Source organism: Physeter macrocephalus, chromosome 20 (genome assembly GCF_002837175.3).
Source record: "Physeter macrocephalus isolate SW-GA chromosome 20, ASM283717v5, whole genome shotgun sequence".
Taxonomy (NCBI): domain Eukaryota; kingdom Metazoa; phylum Chordata; class Mammalia; order Artiodactyla; family Physeteridae; genus Physeter; species Physeter macrocephalus.
In genome coordinates, this window is record NC_041233.1 from 72,087,995 (window position 1) to 72,107,125 (window position 19,131).

Genomic DNA, 19,131 nt, shown 5'->3' on the forward strand with positions numbered 1-19,131 from the left:
AAATGACTTCATTCCCTTTGTGCTATGAGGATTCCCCTGAGACGTGTTCTGGTTCATGTCGGAGCCCCTTTAAACTTGCTCTAGTGTAGTGCATGTTTATTTCAAGTTTAACAGTCTTTGCCTTTCTCCAGCCTTCACTCTTGTCAATCTTGATATGAGACTCCCTTTCTGCCCAAAAGGTCTAGACAACAAATTTCATGCCACTTGACATCTCGGTTCTCACCTTTTCCAACTTTGCCTTGTATTTATAGGTGTCAGAATAAATTTCCAGCTTATTTTCCAAAATTGCACAGCACTTTTCACTTTCTGCCTTGCATTATTATTATTATTTCTGCACCTGTCTTATCTTTAGCTTTTGGAGAGCTGAATCCCATAATTCCTGGAACTACACTTTGCAAATAATAAGCAAAATAAATGACTAAGTATATGAGTACCTATTAAATGCTAAAGATGCTTTAAAGACATTTAATCCAGTGGTTCTTGGATGTCAGATTTCACAGATTGGGGAAATTAGAAGGTGGGTGACTTAGAATTGCCAGTTTTTATTTTGCCAAGAAGTATAAATGAACAATTATCTTCTATCATCATTTCATAAAACACAGTATAAAAACAAAATGGGGTTTATAAATAAAGTTCTACATGCACAAACAAAATTCAAAGGACATAATGTCAGGATAAAAGATTGGTCCTTCCCCCAAGCGGCTATGTCAACTTTAAAATAACTTGTGTACTTTATTCTCCTTGCTTTTCTCATTTAGCAGCAGACAGCTGAAATCTTCATATTGTACTGGCACAGTCTGTGTATTTTAGAAATCACTGAGGTAGTCTGACCTTCCACTCAATGAAAGCATCCTCTTTAAACCACCTTGGATAAGATATGCTTGTTTCACGTCAGCCTTCAGACAGTTTCCTGACTCTTGCTTGAGGTTAGTGATAGGTGGGGAAAAGGATCGCAGTGGGAGGTCCCCCAGAATCTGCCGTCTACCTTTCTGGCACTTAGAGAAAGGCAGATGTGTAAAAGAAAGCAAGGCTTTTTATTCTGTGCTGAAATATATATTAAAACAAGGTGCTAGTGAAAACTGAGACTTTTCTACACTCTTTGCTGTTTCATTCTTCCATTTTGGGCAGAGGGTAAGAGTGGGTATATGTTAAAGGTGGTTTTTACCAGTATTTCCAACTAAACCCCAAACTTGAAAAGATTATTCAGATGAATTTAGAAATAACCCATTTTATATTTTAGCTTTTTATTTGGAAATAATTTAAGAATCACAGGAATTTGCAAAAATAGTAGAGTTCCCATATATCCTTCACCTAGCTTGCCCCAATGATAATACCTTATATAACCATAGTACCTTAGGGAACGGACATTGGTACAATGCTATTAGCTAAACTATAGGCCCTGTTCAGATTTTATCAGTTTTTACATGTACACCCCCCCTTTTTTTGATGTGTAGTATTATATCGCATGTATAGGTTCATGTAACCACCAACACTATCCAGTACAGAAGCATTCCATCACCACAATGAAACACTCTTGGGTACCCCTTTACATTGCAAATTTTTAATAATTTGTTTTATTAGCATAGAGTGATCATAACCATATTCATTTAAACTCAAGAGGTGAAGGGTGGAATTTTCTGAGAGCTGGAATTGGAGGGTACACTTTGAGCCACAGAGAGCTGGAGTAACATTGGAGTTTCTGGTGATACCCTTACTGCCTTGCCCAGCCTTAGATTTACCCAAGGCATGGATGGTGAATCAAAGATCTTGGGAGAGTCAGTGAATGAGAGATCATGGAGAATGGTTGAGAAGAAAATGAGCCAATCCCAGAGGCAAAGACATAAGCCAAGAAGAATTGTGCTGGAACCTTTTAGATAGGACTTGTTAGGGGTTATTACAAGTTTTGTGGGGCTTAAACATAAATGACTTGGGTAAATATTCATTTAGAAGCAGGATCAAGCAAAGAAGGGCCCCGAAAGTTAAGTGAATCTGCCTCTGGATTAGTCTTAAATGAAGAATTCTTAACTAAATAGATTCATTAATTTGTATACTTCTTTAAAATTATAAATACCCACCCAGAAAGACTTAAGTAGACACTTAGTTTGCCATGGGGTGAACTAGCTTCATCAGCTTCTCTGTATCTTTTACTAGGTTGCGGGGAGGATAAGAGGTCACTTTTGAGCGCCAGATATGGAGCCCTTGGGCAGGTCACAGGGGACCCTGGGGCACAAACACTGCAGTCATTGGGGAGAGGGAGAGACAGACAGAAATATGAAAATGACAGACATCTTTGCCTCTTTTACAGCTTGACTATAACTGGCCTTCTTTTTAAGGAAGCACATGGTTAAAATGCTAGACATCAGCCACTTGCACACACTAGAAACATTTATGGAATGTTTTTGTCTAAGGTAAAGACACTCGGTGAGCCCGACTCTCCACTAAGAATCTGATATCACAAAATCTAAAGAAGTCAGACTTCTCATGACTGTTTGGAAAAGAGTACCAATGTCTAAGTGATAAACAGGGTGGTTACACAAACACTGTACATTTTTCAGAATGAAATTAAATGTAATGTATATAAAGCACAAAGCCTTTCATATAGCAGATCTTCAATAAATGGTAGGTATTATTATCATTATTTTATTTATATATTATCTCCTTTAATCTACCTGAAAACATTGGGAAGTATCCATTATTATCCCCATTTTCACAGAAGTGGAAACAAGGTAAGAAAAAATAAACACTTTCCATTAGATCACAGAGTGAGGTGAGATTTCATTTCAGTCTTCTGATTCTAGTTTTAGTTTTAAGTCCTTTTCCCTGTGATACAGTAGTGTCCCAAATTGAGAGATCTTACCTCCTTGTTTTCCTTGTTATTATAGTTATAATTTCCTTATTAACTTTCCCCCATCTTTCAATCTCAGATAATGTATATTCTTTTCTATGCTATTATTTAGTAGCCTCTTAAGGAAATGATGAAACGTTGGCAAAGGCTAACTTGGTTTCTATCCAAGACTTCCTTTTAACTCTGGACTTTACAAGCAAGAAAGGTTTACTGACCCCTGTCTCGGACTCAAAATCCATCTCCAATCACCTCCCCCCTCTCAATTCCCTTTCGCCAGCCTTTTTATTCAATAAAACTTCATTGAACACTATTATATCCCTATAGACTTAGATGCTGGGAATGAAAAGAAGCAAGACGAGGTCCTTGCCTTCCACGATTTTCACTTGAGTAACAAGACAGGCACCTAGACAACTAACCATAATGCGAGGAAAGGGATCAGATGAAGTGGAATCATTGCGAAAACGATGGATGCTGACAGGACCATTGTTACTCTTATGACAGGACACGTGAAGTGGCGTTTGAGCTGTTCCTTGAAAGAAAAGGAAGAATAAGGAGAAAGGTTGTTCAAGCAGCAGAAGCAAAGGGTGAGAACACTGAGCATCACGGGAAAGCCGCGCACGCGCCGCCAGTGGTCCATCACGCGGAGCCGAGCGTTCCCGACCGGAGGCAGGGAGCCCGGAGAGATAGGGGGGACCAAATCACAAGAGGGCCTCTGCCTCGCTTAGGAGTTGGGCTAAGCAGCCGAAGCCCGGCAAAGGATTTTAAGCAGAGATGTGATATAATCACATTTTTCTCCCTGAAAATAAAGACCATTCTGGTGTTAGTGTGGAGAATGGATTAAAAGGGTGAGAGATTGGAAACTGTGGAAGAGAGCTTTAGAGGCCAACTTTTACAATAGCCTCTTCCCTCTAGGAAATAAACTCATCTACCTCCTGGTGAGGTTCAAATTAGGAAGAAAAGGGTGAGTTCTTTTTCTTTTCCTTGTGAAAAACTAAGGATGAAAGTGGAGATGTTTCACCACAACAGGTGCTTTAATTGAAATTTCTTACGTTAAGGACAGTTCTAAAAACTGCAACTCGCTTAAATTTGATTTTTTTTTCGTCAGACAACTTTTTATGGGACCTCTTGTGTTCAGACATCTTCATGGGGTGCTTGAGGGGGAAATGGGCAAGAAATGCTATGAGAGGATCTAGTGAAATTAATCATTTTTTTCCAGTATGACATAGCCGTTCACTAAAGTGCTAAAAGAATGATTATTTTTAGGCAGAAGAAACAAATTTTAGAAGTAATTCTTTGTTTCAGCTAGAAAGCCTGACAGCTGCTGTTCTACTACTTGATGGCACTGAGGTTTTTTGTATTTATCTATATCTGCTTCACAGGATGAGCCACATAAAAAGCAACTACCTCAAATACCTAGCACTAACGGTTTAATTTGACAATTTGTAGATGGTATTCTTATATTACCCTTTAGGACCTTAATAATTAGTTTTTCTTTAGTGCAGTATTAAAGCATTAAAGGTCATAAATTCCACAGTCACCTGTATCCATTTATTGCTAATTTATTATGGAACATATCATAAAACTTTCCTTGACATATAGGCCTCTTCATAACTATAAATCTTTTTTCAACTGTTTAGATAACTTATGCTTAAGTTCAAGAAGAGACCTCTAGGAGCAAATATTTAAAACATCTATTTATTTCCCATTAACGGTGCCATGTGAAGTATTCATTTCCATTCAGTATATTTATCACTTCAAACCGTTATAAAGATAAATTTGTTTTCAAGAGGGAAAAATGTTAAATGTCAAGTAGCTGTTTTACTAAGTGCTTTAGAATGTCCAGATGAATAAAGCGATCTTTCTAGTTAGTATATAACACACACAAAAATGTTTCCATTGAGATTAAATTTGTCACTAGTAACCTCCATTAAGCTTAAAAACTTTTCCAACTTGAAGGCTGTCCTTTCAGATGACAAATGTATCATGTTATTTGACAGAGAGGTGGTTTCCTTTTGTTTTAGTTATGGAGATAAGGTAGTAAAAAACACTCACAGTTACCGAATGCATTTACCTTACTGCTTAAACTTCTGTATGAATGCATATTTATGGCGCACACATTCAGAAAGGGAGAGGAGAAAATCAACTTGCTGGAAAACCAGTTTGTCAAGTGAGCAATTTGCTAAAAGTCAAATTATTTCCATTAACTTTGTCTAATACTATCAGTAACCATGATGCTTGAGATGGTTGCAATACCATTAGGGATTTTTTTTTTCTTTCAAAACTTTCATTTGGCTTTAGTTTTTCTGCAGCTGCAGTGGTTAGCCAAACCAGAATATCATAGGTTTTACCATAGTCTCACTTTAAGAAAGTAAATTGTCTTGTGTATTTCAAATTACAAATGTAATTGTATTGACCTCTTATGATTTATAAACAATGGGATGGGTTTTTATTTAAACATATTTTCAAGCCAGCCTTCTCTACTTCTCTTAATTCACTGTTAATCAGTCAACATGAACATTTTGCATGTGTTTTAAGCTTTTGAGAAGTGCTCAATGTCTCAAGTATTAAACAACTGAAACTTGACCTATAACTGAACTGCACTGACAAGTCCACTGCAAATGGCCAGGGTGAAAAAAAAATACAATAAAACTGAACTAAAACTAAAATTTGATAAACTCTTGAACACTTGAACCGCGTGATTTGCTGAAATCTTGCTTCCTAATAGAAACCATGGGGTCATATCCTCTGGACAGAATATCCACACGCAGGAGTGAAGTGAAGATACAAAGAGGGGGCTACTATACTTACTGTCAGCAGAAGAACCTCAAATTCAAAATACATTAGCCATAAATAAAGACTTATGCAAGAAAGAGTAACCTGGTAACAAATCCTTAAAGAACACTAAAAGATGAAAAAAGTAAGGCCAAAACAAACAAACAAATAACTAGGAAGATATAGGGGCCACCACATTGTAAATTACATTTTGGCGTCTAGTTGATAAACGTAACAAGTTGAAGTTGCTGTGTGACAGGAAGTTAGTAAAATCATCTAAAAAAGGCTCAAGGGTCAGTCAAAATAGAAAAAAGGAATTTATAAAAAACTTTTTAGGGCTTCCTTAAAGTGGCACAGTGGTTAAGAATCCGCCTGCCAATGCAGGGGACACGGGTTCGAGCCCTGGTCCGGGAAGATCCCACATGCCGCAGAGCAACCCAGCCCGTGCGCCACAGCTACTGAGCCTGCACTCTACAGCCCGCGAGCCACAACTACTGAGCCCACGTGCTGCAACTACTGAAGCCCAAGTGACTAGAGCCCGCACTCTGCAACAAAGAGTAGCCCTTGCTCACTGCAACTAGAGAAAGACCAGGTGCAGCAACGAAGACCCAACGCAGCCAAAAAAATAAAATAAATAAATTTTTAAAAAAAACTTTTTAAACTTGTATTGTGTTAGTCTGCTTGGGCTGCCATAACAGAATACCACAGACTGGGTAATTTAAAAACAGAAATTTATCTTCTTATAGTTCTGGTGACTGGAAATCTAAAATCAAGTTTCTGGCAGACTTGGTTTCTTATGAGATCTTTCTTCCTGGCTTGCAGATGGCACCTTGTCACTGGCCTCACCGTAGCCTTTCCCCCGTGTGTGAACATTCCTGGGGTCTCTTCCTCTTCTTGTAAGGACACTAGTCCTGTTAGATTAGGACTCCTTCCTTATGACCTTATTTTACCTTAATTACCTCCTTAGAGGCCCCATCTCTAAATACAGTCAAACTAGGGGTTAGGGCTTCACCCTATAAATTTGTTGGAGATATGATTCAGCCCATAACAGTATGAACTACAACATTTCTGTATTGAAACTCATAAGTCTCACAGTCACCTATATTCATTTATTGCTTTACCAATAGTTACTGAAATTTTGGGTTCCTTTTCCAAATATTAAGTATATTCACAAGACTAAATCACCCTATGATCTCTAGCTTTTTTTTAAAATAAGTTTTAAAATTTATTTTATTATTTATTTATTTATTTTTGGTTGTGTTGGGTCTTTGTTGCTGTACGTGGGCTTTTCTCTAGTTGCGGCGAGCGGGGGCTGCCCTTCGTTGCCGTGCACGGGCTTCTCATTGCGGTGGCTTCACTTGTTGCGGAGCACGGGCTCTAGGCGCAGGGCCTCAGTAGTTGTGGCTCGCGGGCTCTAGAGTGCAGGCTCAGAAGTTGTGGCGCACGGGCTTAGTTGCCCCGCGGCATGTGGGATCTTCCTAGACCAGGGCTCGAACCCATGTCCCCTGCATTGGCAGGCGGATTCTTAACCACTGCACCACCGGGGAGGTCCCTATCACAGGGTGTAGAATATAGTTCCCTGTGCTATACAGTAGGACCTTGTTGTTTATCCATTCTGTATATACTAGTTTGTACCTGCTAATCCTAAACTCTCAATACTTCCCTCCCCTACCTCCACTCCCCTTTGGCAACGGATCTTCCCGGACCAGGGCTCGAACCCGTGTCCCCTGCATTGGCAGGCGGATTCTTAACCACTGCACCACCAGGAAAGTCCCCTGATCTCTAGCTTTTGATAAATTTAATATTCCTGTTAAAACTGTAGAAATCATCCCCTCCATTACCAAGTTATATAAACTTTATGATAGGCAATAATATCAAATTTTGAAAAGTTTTGGTGGTAAATTTTATAGATTTAGCAAATTGGTAATTCAGAGAATTATTATTATTTGTAAATTATCCTTTGACCCCAGAGAAGTACATTAGGAATAGTAGTAGTCTCACCAATAGCACATTTGGCAGCCCAATGCTCTTGTGTGTGGTGGTGGCTACATGAGGCCTCCAGAATTTTTTGGATATCATTTTAAATATCCCTAAGAGTTGTATGGTACTAAGAATAGGAAAGAATGCAAGATTCTATCAGGTTAGATAGAAAATGCATTTGTATAGCTAAGGATCTCATTGGATCCAAAGGTCTTTAGTATTTTGGAACATGTGTATAAATCATAAGAGCCAAAGAAATGAAAAATCTAGTCAAGGGCTCAACTTGGGCAAGCGTTTCAGAGTTCTGTGAGTAAACAAAGAACTAGGCAATATGAACTGAGACCAATCACCTTCACATTTAAAAAAATATTTTTCAGAGCCTTATTGACATACAATTTCCTTATGATACAATTCATTCATTTAAAATGTACAATTCAGTGGTTTTTAGTTTATTTTCAGATATATGCAATCATCACCACAGTCAATTTTGGAACAATTTCATCATCTCAGAAAGAAACCTTGAGCCTTTAGCTATCAGCCCCCTATCTCTGCATAATTCTCCCCCCAGCCCCAAGCAACCACTAATCTACTTTCTATCTCTATAAATTTTTTCCTATTCTGGATTTTCATATGAATAGAGTCATATGACATATGGTTTTTTATGACTGACTTATTTCACTTAGCATGATGTTTTCAAGGTTCATCCATGTTATTAGCATGTATCAGTACTTCATTTTTCTTCTGGCTTCAGGTGTTTTTTATCTTTGATTTTCTACAGTTAGAATAGGATATGCCTAGATGTAGTATTTTGGGCATTTATCCTGCTTGGTATTCTCTAAGCTTCCTGGATATCTGACATTAATTTGGGGAAATTCATAGTCATTATTGCTTCCAAAGTTTCTTCTGTTCCTTTCTCTCTTCTCTTTCTGGTATTACCATCATGCATATATTACATCTTTTGTAGTCACTCACAGTCCTTGAATATTCTGTTCCATCTTCTTCAGTGTTTTTGCTCTTTGCTTTTCAGTTTTGGAAGTTTCTTTTTTTTTTTTTTTTTTTGCGGTACACGGGCCTCTCACTGTTGTGGCCTCTCCCATTGCGGAGCACAGGCTCCGGACACACAGGCTCAGCGGCCATGGCTCACGGGCCCAGCCGCTCCGCGGTCGGTATGTGGGATCTTCCCGGACCGGGGCACGAACCCGTGTTCCCTGCATCGGCAGGCGGATTCTCAACCACTGTGCCACCAGGGAAGCCCGGAAGTTTCTATTGACATATCCTCATATGGTAACTCTACGTTTAGTCATTTGAGGAACTGCCAGGCTGTTTTACTTTCTCATCAGCAGTGCAGGAGGGTTCTTATTTCTACACATCTTCACCATTGCTGGTCGTTATCAAACTTTTTGATTCTTAACATAATTCAAAACACTTTTTAATTATGGTAAAATATACACAACATAAAATTTACCGTAGCAACCATTTTTAAGTGTACAGTTCAGTAATCTTAAGTACATTAACATTGTTAAGAAGCTAGTCTCCAGAACTCTTTCTATCTTGTAAAACTAAAACTCTCTATACCCATTAAATGTCAACCTCCCATCTCCCTATACTCCCAGCTCCTGGAAACCACAGTTCATACTTTTTGCCTCTATGAATTTGACTACTCTAAGTACCTCATATCAGTAGAATCATATAATATTTGTCCTTTTTATGACTGGGTTATTTCACCTAGAATAATGTTCTCAAGGTCCACCCACGTTGAGGCATGTATCAAACTTTCCTTCCTTTTTTTTTTATTAATGTATTAAATTATTTTTGCTGTGTTGGGTCTTCGTTTCTGTGCGAGGGCTTTCTCTAGTTGTGGCAAGCAGGGGCCACTCTTCATCGCGGCGCGCGGGCCTCTCACTGTCGCGGCCTCTCTTGTCGCAGAGCACAGGCTCCAGACGCGCAGGCTCAGCAGTTGTGGCTCACAGGCCTAGTTGCTCCACAGCATGTGGGATCCTCCCAGACCAGGGCTGAAACCCAAGTCCCCTGCATTAGCAGGCAGATTCTCAACCACTGCGCCACCAGGGAAGCCCCTTTCCTTCCTTTTTAAGACTGAATAATATTCCATTGTATGTATATACCACATTTTATTTATCCATTCATCCATCAATGGACACATATGTTGCTTCTACTTTTTGGTTATTATGAATAATATTTCCATGAATATGGGTGTTCAAATATCTATTAGAGACCCTGCTTTCAGTTCTTTTATGTGTGTACCCAGAAGTGAAATTGTTGGATCATGTAGTATAATTCTATTTCAAATTTTTTGAGGAACAGCCATACTGTTTTCCATAGTGGCTGCACTATTTCACATTCCCACCAACAGTGCACAAGTGTTCCAATTTCTTCCCATTCTTGCCAGCACTTATTATTTTCTGTTTGTTTGGTTTTGACACTAGCCATCATAGTGGCTGTAAAGTATATCTAATTGTGGGTTTTATTTGCATTTCCCTAATGATTAGTGATGTTGCGCTCACCTTTATGATTTGAAGCCCATGATATTTCAACCGTAAAACAAGATTCAGTGAGACTCATCAGAGTCTTTAACAAAATTCCAGTCCCCGTTTAGGCCAAAATCTCTGTTCACAAGTAACCTACATTACTTGGTATGGCAACAAGCTTCCTTCAGTGGGTAAAAGTCTTTTAACTCTGGGAAGATTTAAAATTAAGTATAGAAAGGATTACAATGATTAAAATTGAAGTATTAATGTTTGGGGGCTATGAAGGGGGTCATTCAGATTTGTTATTTTATGTATTTGGCCTATTTGGAATGACAGCCTTATAACTTCAATTGAAAATTGTAATTGTGATTTTTTACTCAGGGTGACCAACTTGTCCTGGTTTTACTCAAGACTGTCTGTTTTAAAACTGAAAGTCCTGCATCCTCGACACCCTTCAGTTTAGTGTAATTGGTCATTTTATTTTGACCAGAGTTTTTCAAATGAATTCTTACTAAACTCATATACAATATTGTATCCTTTAAGAGAACTTTAGGGTCACTGTGTCTTTAATGTACTAAATATACAAAAGCTATATAAGTATATATTGGGCTTTCTGTAGTTCAGATAATTGAAGTACTTAAAATGAAAATATAATATATTAAATGTAAAAAGAAAGTTTAAAATGTTTGAAGGTTTTTAACTACTGAAACCAAACATTATTCAAAACCCCTTTAGAAACTTAATATTTTCTATACTTATATATAGACTAAAGAGATTTGTGAGCTACCCTTAAAGTCTATTGATGCAAAAGAGACTAACTGACGATCTGGAAGACAAAAATCCCATTTCATTTGTGTTGCCACAACCCAACCTTAAGCATAATGTTTTCCTTAGGTAAATTGAATACCAGTGGTTTAAACCAAAATAAATTGAGAAACAGTCTTTTGGATATACTAAAGCTATTCTAAAGGACACCAAAAACTGACATCAACTGGAACCCAAGATGTTTGAAAATATCTCCATTTAGGAGGGTTTCAAAAGGAGTCAGATTATCCTGGTAACATGGGGCCCATTAACAGTTGTCAAGTTAATCAATAGAACACATCAATTACCATAAATATACACACATTTGGGATGAAAGCACATCCTTTTTGAGATTGAGGAGATCAATCCAAATTGCTTTTTTTGTTGTTGTTTTGAGACAGCTTAGCTTAACTGTTAAGAAACCAACATTTACTAAGATTTTCAGCTAAAAAGTCGATTCCACTCTCATCTTCTCTTGATGGAGTGCTGCCTCTGTAATGTGATTAAAGACCAAACAGGCTCAAAAGCCCATTTTGATAATTTGTACACAGCACTACAGTTTTGTACACAGCACTACAGTTTATTTTTAAATTGCATATATTTTGACCAGGCTGAAAAGAAAATATCCTCTTAAAGACTTCATTATTTTTTATTGCTTTAATTTTTTTTTTTAATAAATTTATTTATTTATTTATTTTTGGCTGTGCTGGGTCTTGGTAGCTGCGTGTGGGCTTTTCTCCAGTTGCAGCATTGCGGTGCGCGGGCTTCTCATTGCCGTGGCTCCACTTGTTGCGGAGCACGGGCTCTAGGCACACGGGCTTCAGTAGTTACGGCTCGCGGGCTCTAGAGCGCAGGCTCAGTAGCTGTGGCGCACGGACTTAGTTGCTCCGCAGCATGTGGGATCTTCCCGGACCAGGGCTCGAACCCGTGTTCCCTGCGTTGGCAGGTAGGTTCTTAACCACTGTGCCACGCGGGAAGCCCTGCTTTAATTTTTTAATGGTCCTCCTAATGATGGATACTTGTTTCCAGTTTTTTGCTATTATAAAAAAAAAAATTCCATCCTTGAAACATATATCTTTGTGAACTGGCCAATAATAAGAGTTTCTTACTGAATAGTAGTTTCTCTGTATTCTAGATGTTATTGTGTTGATTTTATGTAGCAGATATTTTCTTCTTGTGTACTTGTCTTGGTGGATTTTGTCACATTCATGTTTTAAATAATTATGTACTCAAGTCTGTTGATCTTTTCCTTTTGTGGCTTCTGTATTTCTAAATTATTTATATTCATTTCCACAGAGATATTTTCATTTTTAACTGTCACTTGTAAAAACACTTTCTTTTTATAGAATCCTGTGAATGATGGCAAAATGTTAATATGTGATACATTCTGATGGCATGTAATAATCACATAAGGATCAGTGACTATTTTGATTTTGGAATTATGAAATAAATGTAATAAATTCTGGAAAAGCAAAAAGAAAATATCCTCTTAAAGCTCATGATTTTTTTTTTTTTTTGCCTTTTCTCTGACAAAAATTATCTACAGAAATGTGGTTCATCCTGCCAACTTTCCCAAAGTGGTAATTTCTGCAGGAAGTCTAAGAAAACATGAAGTCTAAAGAACCATTGAGGTGTAGTCAGCAATATTTATAGGCACTTGGATTCATGCAAGCTCTTTTGAGGCTATGATAGGCTTCAAACCAAGCCTTCAGCCTGTTATCCTATTTGGGGAAAGCTAGTACTGGATACTTTGCTTGAGATATCATGACCAGATGACCAGTGACAATGGCTTCCTAGCTACTTCTGTTTTTTTATAACATTTTTTTAAAAATTTATTTCTTTTATTTATTTATTTTTGGCTGCATTGGGTCTTTGTTGCTGTGCGCGGGCTTTCTCCAGTTGCCGTGAGCAGGGGCTACTCTTCATTGCGGTGCGTGGGCTTCTCATGTCGGTGGATTCTCCTGTTGAAGAGCATGGAATCTAGGCGCCCGGGCTTCAGGAGTTGTGGCTCACGGGCTCTGGAGCACAGGCTCAGTAGTTGTGGCGCACGGGCTGAGTTGCTCCACGGCCTGTGGGATCATCCCGGACCAGGACTCGAACCCGTGACCCCTGCATTGGCAGATGGATTCTTAACCACTGTGCCACGAGGGAAGCCCCTTCTCTTTGTTATATACCTACCTCTGGAATATGTTCCATCCCAAGCCTGATTCATGGCTATTGGCCTATTTAGGTTGAAAAGCAAGAGAAAAACAGCATTGTGTCTTCCTTTGCAAGCTGTGACACCACATGCAGTTTTCTTGTTGCAAAGGTACAGAGCAGCCTTGCAAAACTCACAGCCTGCAACCAACTGCCACTCTGTTAACCCAGAGGAGACTAACTGACAACCTGGAGGACAAAAATCTCGTTTTATTTTATGTTGTCAAAACCCAACCTTAAGTATTAAATACTTCCAGGAAAAAAATCATAACATCTTAAAAGGTGTCTTATTTTATTATAAGGGATGTGCTATTACATTAAAGAACACTGCAGCCTTCCAATTAGTTCTTAGACAGTTTAAAAGTATCAGGCTAAAGGGAAAAAGCTAAGTTAATAATACGAAGACATTTTTATCAACATGAGTCTGAAATACCTTTGAAGACCCTGCTATATAGCTTATTATAAAGGACAGATTTTCCAAAAGGTTAATATTTATTCTTACAAAGAATGATTTCTTAAATTACAGTTTTAAAACATTAATAATTGCCAATGGTTTCAAACAGACCTCCTTTTATCGAGGAGCTGGAATCTTTCGGTTCACTAGACCTCCTTGATCTTAGTCTGTATGAATTGTTTAGTTTTATTTGGTGCCACAGTGACTCCACCAAACTTATCAGAAGCCTCAGTTTAATACAGAAAAAGAGAGGCTCAGAACATGTCAATATAATACTGTTAATGTTTTCCACGTTTATGATTCCAAGGTCAAAGTCAAACCTCTTATTGTATTAATAACAGCAAAGCAAAAATAGGCTTTGTAGTTGTGAATTCATGGTTTTAAAGAATAATTTCCCTATGTTTTTATTAATTCAAGCCATGCATTGAACCATTCAAAGATTCCATTATGGATTCCAATGATATATCTCATATTGTACCTTTAACTTTGGGAGACTGTGAGAATGGATGTGCGTGTGGTTCCTTGCAGTCATCAATATAAGAGATTTCCTTTGTTCGAAAGTTATGTCAACTTATAACATTAAACGTGATATTTAGTAAAATAAACCTTAGAGCTTAGTAGTGAAATAATTAAAAAAACAGTTTTCCTCTACTCGGTATTTAAAATAGTAGGATTGGTCTTCCCTGGTGGCGCAGTGGTTGAGAGTCCGCCTGCCGATGCATGGGACACGGGTTCGTGCCCCGGTCCGGGAAGATCTCACATGCCGCCGAGCGGCTGGGCCCGTGAGCCATGGCCGCTGAGCCTGCGCGTCCGGAGCCTGTGCTCCGCAACCGGAGAGGCCACGGCAGTGAGAGGCCCGCGTACCGCAAAAACAAAACAAAACAAAACGAATAAAATAGTAGGATTGACAGTATAGTTTGTATGCTGAGAAATACAAAGCAGGGCCTATATTCTGGATTCTGATACTACCTGATTTGTAGATCAGCAAGAATCAGAATTTAAAAAGAAAAAAAAAAAGCTTCGAGGAAAACTCAGCCTCAGCTCACCCAGCCCTTTCCTTTTGAGAGCATATTGACTCCCGTCCAGCAGTGAGTAGTGATGAAAGTCAACCAAAGCTGTCCATGTGTTGCAAGAGGCCTTTGCTTGGCCAAAACTCTCATTTAGGACAAAGCTGGCATTGATGGCTGTCTCAGATGACTGGGCGTGAAGAGGGAGTGACTTGGCAGCTTCTTTTTCTACCTGTGGGACTTACTCTCCCATCATCCCCACCTGCACCCTTCCCCACCTTAAGCTTAATCTCGGTGGACGGGAATAGGGATTCAAAAGATGCTCCAACTCCTGTTTCATGTGGCAGACCTGGCCTGCGCGCCTCTCAAGGGACAGGCTCATCTTCTGTAGTCTCCTAAAAAAAATACATTCTTACCTAGCCAAACCTACTTCCCCCCCTTATGGTCACATGCAGGCGTGTGCAGACAAGCAGTGTTGTTCATTCGACTTTTTCCAGTGGGGCCCATTTAGATCCCTCTGGTGGCTCTGAGAAGGATTCGGGCAGCTGGAATGGCTCATGGTTACATGGTAAAGCCCAGGTTTCAATTACTTTGAAGAACTAAACATTTCTTAGCATTCTTTCATCATGAACTTCATGGTTTCATCTGTCATGTTGTTTTGCCAGCGAGGCTCTTTTTGAATAGTTCTATTTGGTTTGTATCTCATGAATAGCAATCAGAGAAGTTAAGTTTTATTTTTAAGAGATGGCAAAGACTATTTTGCTTCCTTCGCTTGTCTGATAAGTGAGTTACATGGCATGGGAAGGATAAGAATTGAAACTCAATCCATGTTCACTTCCTCCTGAAATTAGGAGAACATTTATGATTATAACTCATTTTCCTATTACAACATTTTGACTTGTAAGGAACCAAAGAAATATTCTGCTTCAGTGTTTGCCATGTTTTATCCTAAACATATTGATTGGTATGTCATGGTCACACAAGTTTGGGAACACTGGGTTAAAGAAAGCTAAAGACATTTCTTTGCCGAGCCTCAGAGGCAGTAGGTCAAAGCAGTCAAGAGTCTGAACTCTGGAGCTCCTGCTGGCTTTGACTTCTGACTCCACCACTAAGACTCAAGTCCCTCAATCTCTCTGCACCTCAGTTTCTTCATCTGCAAAATAGAACTATAAGTAGGGTCTATCCCTCAGGGCAATTTTGAGAACCACTTGAGTTGATATATATGAAGCCCTGGAACAGACCCTGACATAAACACCTTGTATATATTAACTATTATTACTATAATTATTACGTTTCCAAAGAGGAGATAAAATAGTTTTCCCCAACCTTATTCATTCATTCAGTCATTCAGTCATTCGTTTTCTTCTGCCCAATATAAACAGCCTTGAGTGAGAGGAAGTTTGAGAGTTAACTGGTCAAGTTGAGAAAAAATAAAATGCTTCCTCGTTTATTTGGGCTTTTTATCGTTGCTGCCTAACTTTCCTGGGATTTGCTATTTCACTTTTTGCTGGTTTTAAAGGTAAGATTAGAGCACAATTTGAGGGATATTCTGTAGAAAGACTGAAAAGATTACATTGTTTATCAGTTAATCCCCGCCTGTTTTCCCAAAGCCTGAGAGAGAGAGAGAGAGAGAGAGAGAAAGAGAGAGATTGAGAGGAAGAATATGGACATTTTGAGAACACAAATTCAAAAATATATTCATTCCCTTTATTCATTCATTAAATTTTGTTCGAGTGTCTACATGTGTCAGGGACTGTTCTAGGCACTGGAGATACTCCAGTGAGCGAGATAGACAAACATCCAAGCTTTTGTGGAACTTGGGTTCTGGTGGTCACCGATGTGTAAACATCCAGAAGCCAATAACAGAGTCACAATCAAGTCACTTGTGTTTCTCCAGGCTTCTGAATACATTAAAAAAAAAAATGAAGAAATGGCAACATCAGTTTCTATAAACTTTAGTGAACTTTAAATGATTATATTTAACAAATTAATACTTACAGCATAAAATAAGTAGAATAACAGTATGTTTAATCTCGTTTAGAAATAACCTCCAAAGTGGAAATGCAAGGCCCCAGCTTGGACCTTAAGGGACTCCTACAAACCCCACCCTCACCCTTACCCCACCCCAAGCCTGTGTTAAAATCCCAGCCTTAAATAGAAACCCATCAACTTATCTGCCCTTTATCAGCCGAAACAATGACACTTCTTCTTTCCCTCTCAGCCTTTGTTCAGGATAACCTGCTTAGACTTATAGTTTGTATTTTATGTAGACTAAGTTTTTTAGTTTAAGGAACATATATAAAACAGCATATTAACATTGAAGCCTTAAATCAGAAAGAGACACAGTTGCAATTTTTTTTTTTTTTGAGTTTAAAGGTAGGCAGCCATACGTATCTGTCTCAGACTGGAATCAAGCCCTGAAATAAGACATATGATGTGGCTAAAATTTAACTCATTAATTTTTTGTTCACAGAATGCAATTTTGGTAAGTGACAACATTGAATAGTTACTATTTTTTATTAGAAATTTTAAAATGACACTTAACTGAGCTAGTCACTGGACTTGAAATCATTTTTTTTTTTTTTTTTTTTTTTGGTATGCGGGCCTCCCTCTGCTGCGGCCTCTCCCGTTGCGGAGCACAGGCTCTGGACGCGCAGGCTCAGCGGCCACGGCTCACGGGCCCGGCCGCTCCGCGGCATGTGGGATCCTCCCAGACCGGGGCGCGAACCCGGTTCCCCTGCACCGGCAGGCGGACGGGCAACCACTGCGCCACCAGGGAAGCCCTTGAAATCATTTTAAGGCAGAAAATTGTGACTATACAAATATTTAGTGTAGGGTCCACAATTCATTAATTAATTAATAGGTACATAATTTTTCTAGTATTTTAATTTGTGTTTGCTTCTTTAGTCATCTGCTCAACACTAACATATAATATTTTGATATCTTTGAAAAATATAGGAGCTCAGAATTATAAACTTTTAGAGCTAAAAGGGGCTTGGAGACCCTTTCATTGGACCCACTCCTTTTACAAATGAGGAAACTGAGGACCCGCATATGGGTAGAGTCAGTTGTCTTTTGCCTGAATCAGGATTTTTGTATGAGCAGACTATTACATTTAGGGTTTATTTCAGACAGGATCCTTGTATCCTACAAAAACCTCCTCTACCATGCATAAAATCATCAGTGTCAGCAAGTTTGTGAAACAAAATAAACGTTACATTTAAAAGTACTAAGTTTAAAACACTTTAAAACTACTTGTTTTTGACATATCTTTTAGGTATAATCTTCATCTTAAAAACAAATCAAATCGAAACAAAAAAAATCCACATTTTGTCATGCAGCCTTTTTCTAGCTAAATTAAGAAAACTAAAGGGAATAAATGATACTCACTTTTAATTTTTCTGTATTAGTATCTGAGAAGTGCCATATTTCTAAGTCCAGCTCTAGCTTTCTACATATTCAAATGAAGTGAAATGGAAGGTTAATTTCCCAGAGATAAAAGATAGCTTTAATTTTTTTTGTTGTTAACAAGATGGACTTCTTATCACTGTCTAAAAAGAAAAAGGTTTGCCTTAATTTATTATTGCAGTGAATATATTAAAAAAGAGTCAACTCTAATTTTACAATATGGTTTCATGTTTCCAATATGTTGAAAAGCACATGTAACTAACACGCACAATATCATGGAAGACTGGACGTTGAATAGGATTTGGGGATCCTTTTCTCAACAGTGAAATAAGGTCTTTGGGTAACAGTCTGCTTACTCTCCTTTGGGTATGTGACTGTTTCATACCTGTTTTTTTTTTTGGCAGGGGGAAACACAGATTATGAGTAACCTCTGTGGGGTAAGGGATAGAAGGAGGGGAAAACCCGGTTGTTGGAAGGAATGCTGGAAAAAGTCATGACAGAGGGAACAAAAAGAAAGAGAAGGGAGCCATCAAGCAAAAAAACGGGCGGCGTCCACGAGAGGCTCCCCCGCACGTGGGATCCTGTTGGCTTCCTCACCTACACCTTTCGATTTTCTTTTCAAAATCTTTCTACTTTTGGATACTTCAAAACAGTGCTTCCCAAAATGAGATGCTTTCAGATCACAAAATTTTTTCTAGAACATTTATATACTTAATATGTAATGTTTCAGAAAAATATATATCGCATGTAACTATAATATATAATAAATATTATTAGATATTTATAGATTATAACATAATATATAAAAACACAGAAATATAAAAATATATATGTGAGCAGTACGTCTACGGATGGTAGTGCAAGAAATTTCCCCTTAGCAAAATAAATTTAAGTTTTCTTTAAAAAAAAAAGATTAAGGGCTTCCCTGGTGGCGCAGTGGTTGAGAGTCCGCCTGCCGACGCAGGGGACACGGGTTCGTGCCCCGGTCCCAGAAGATCCCACGTGCCGCGGAGCGGCTAGGCCCGTGTGAGACATGGCCGCTGAGCCTGCGCGTCCGGAGCCTGTGCTCCGCAACGGGAGAGGCCACAACAGTGAGAGGGCCAAGTACAGAAAAAAAAAAAAAAAAAAAAAAAAAAAAATCTTCCATCCCACACCCCCTCTGGCTGGGACTCTCCTTAT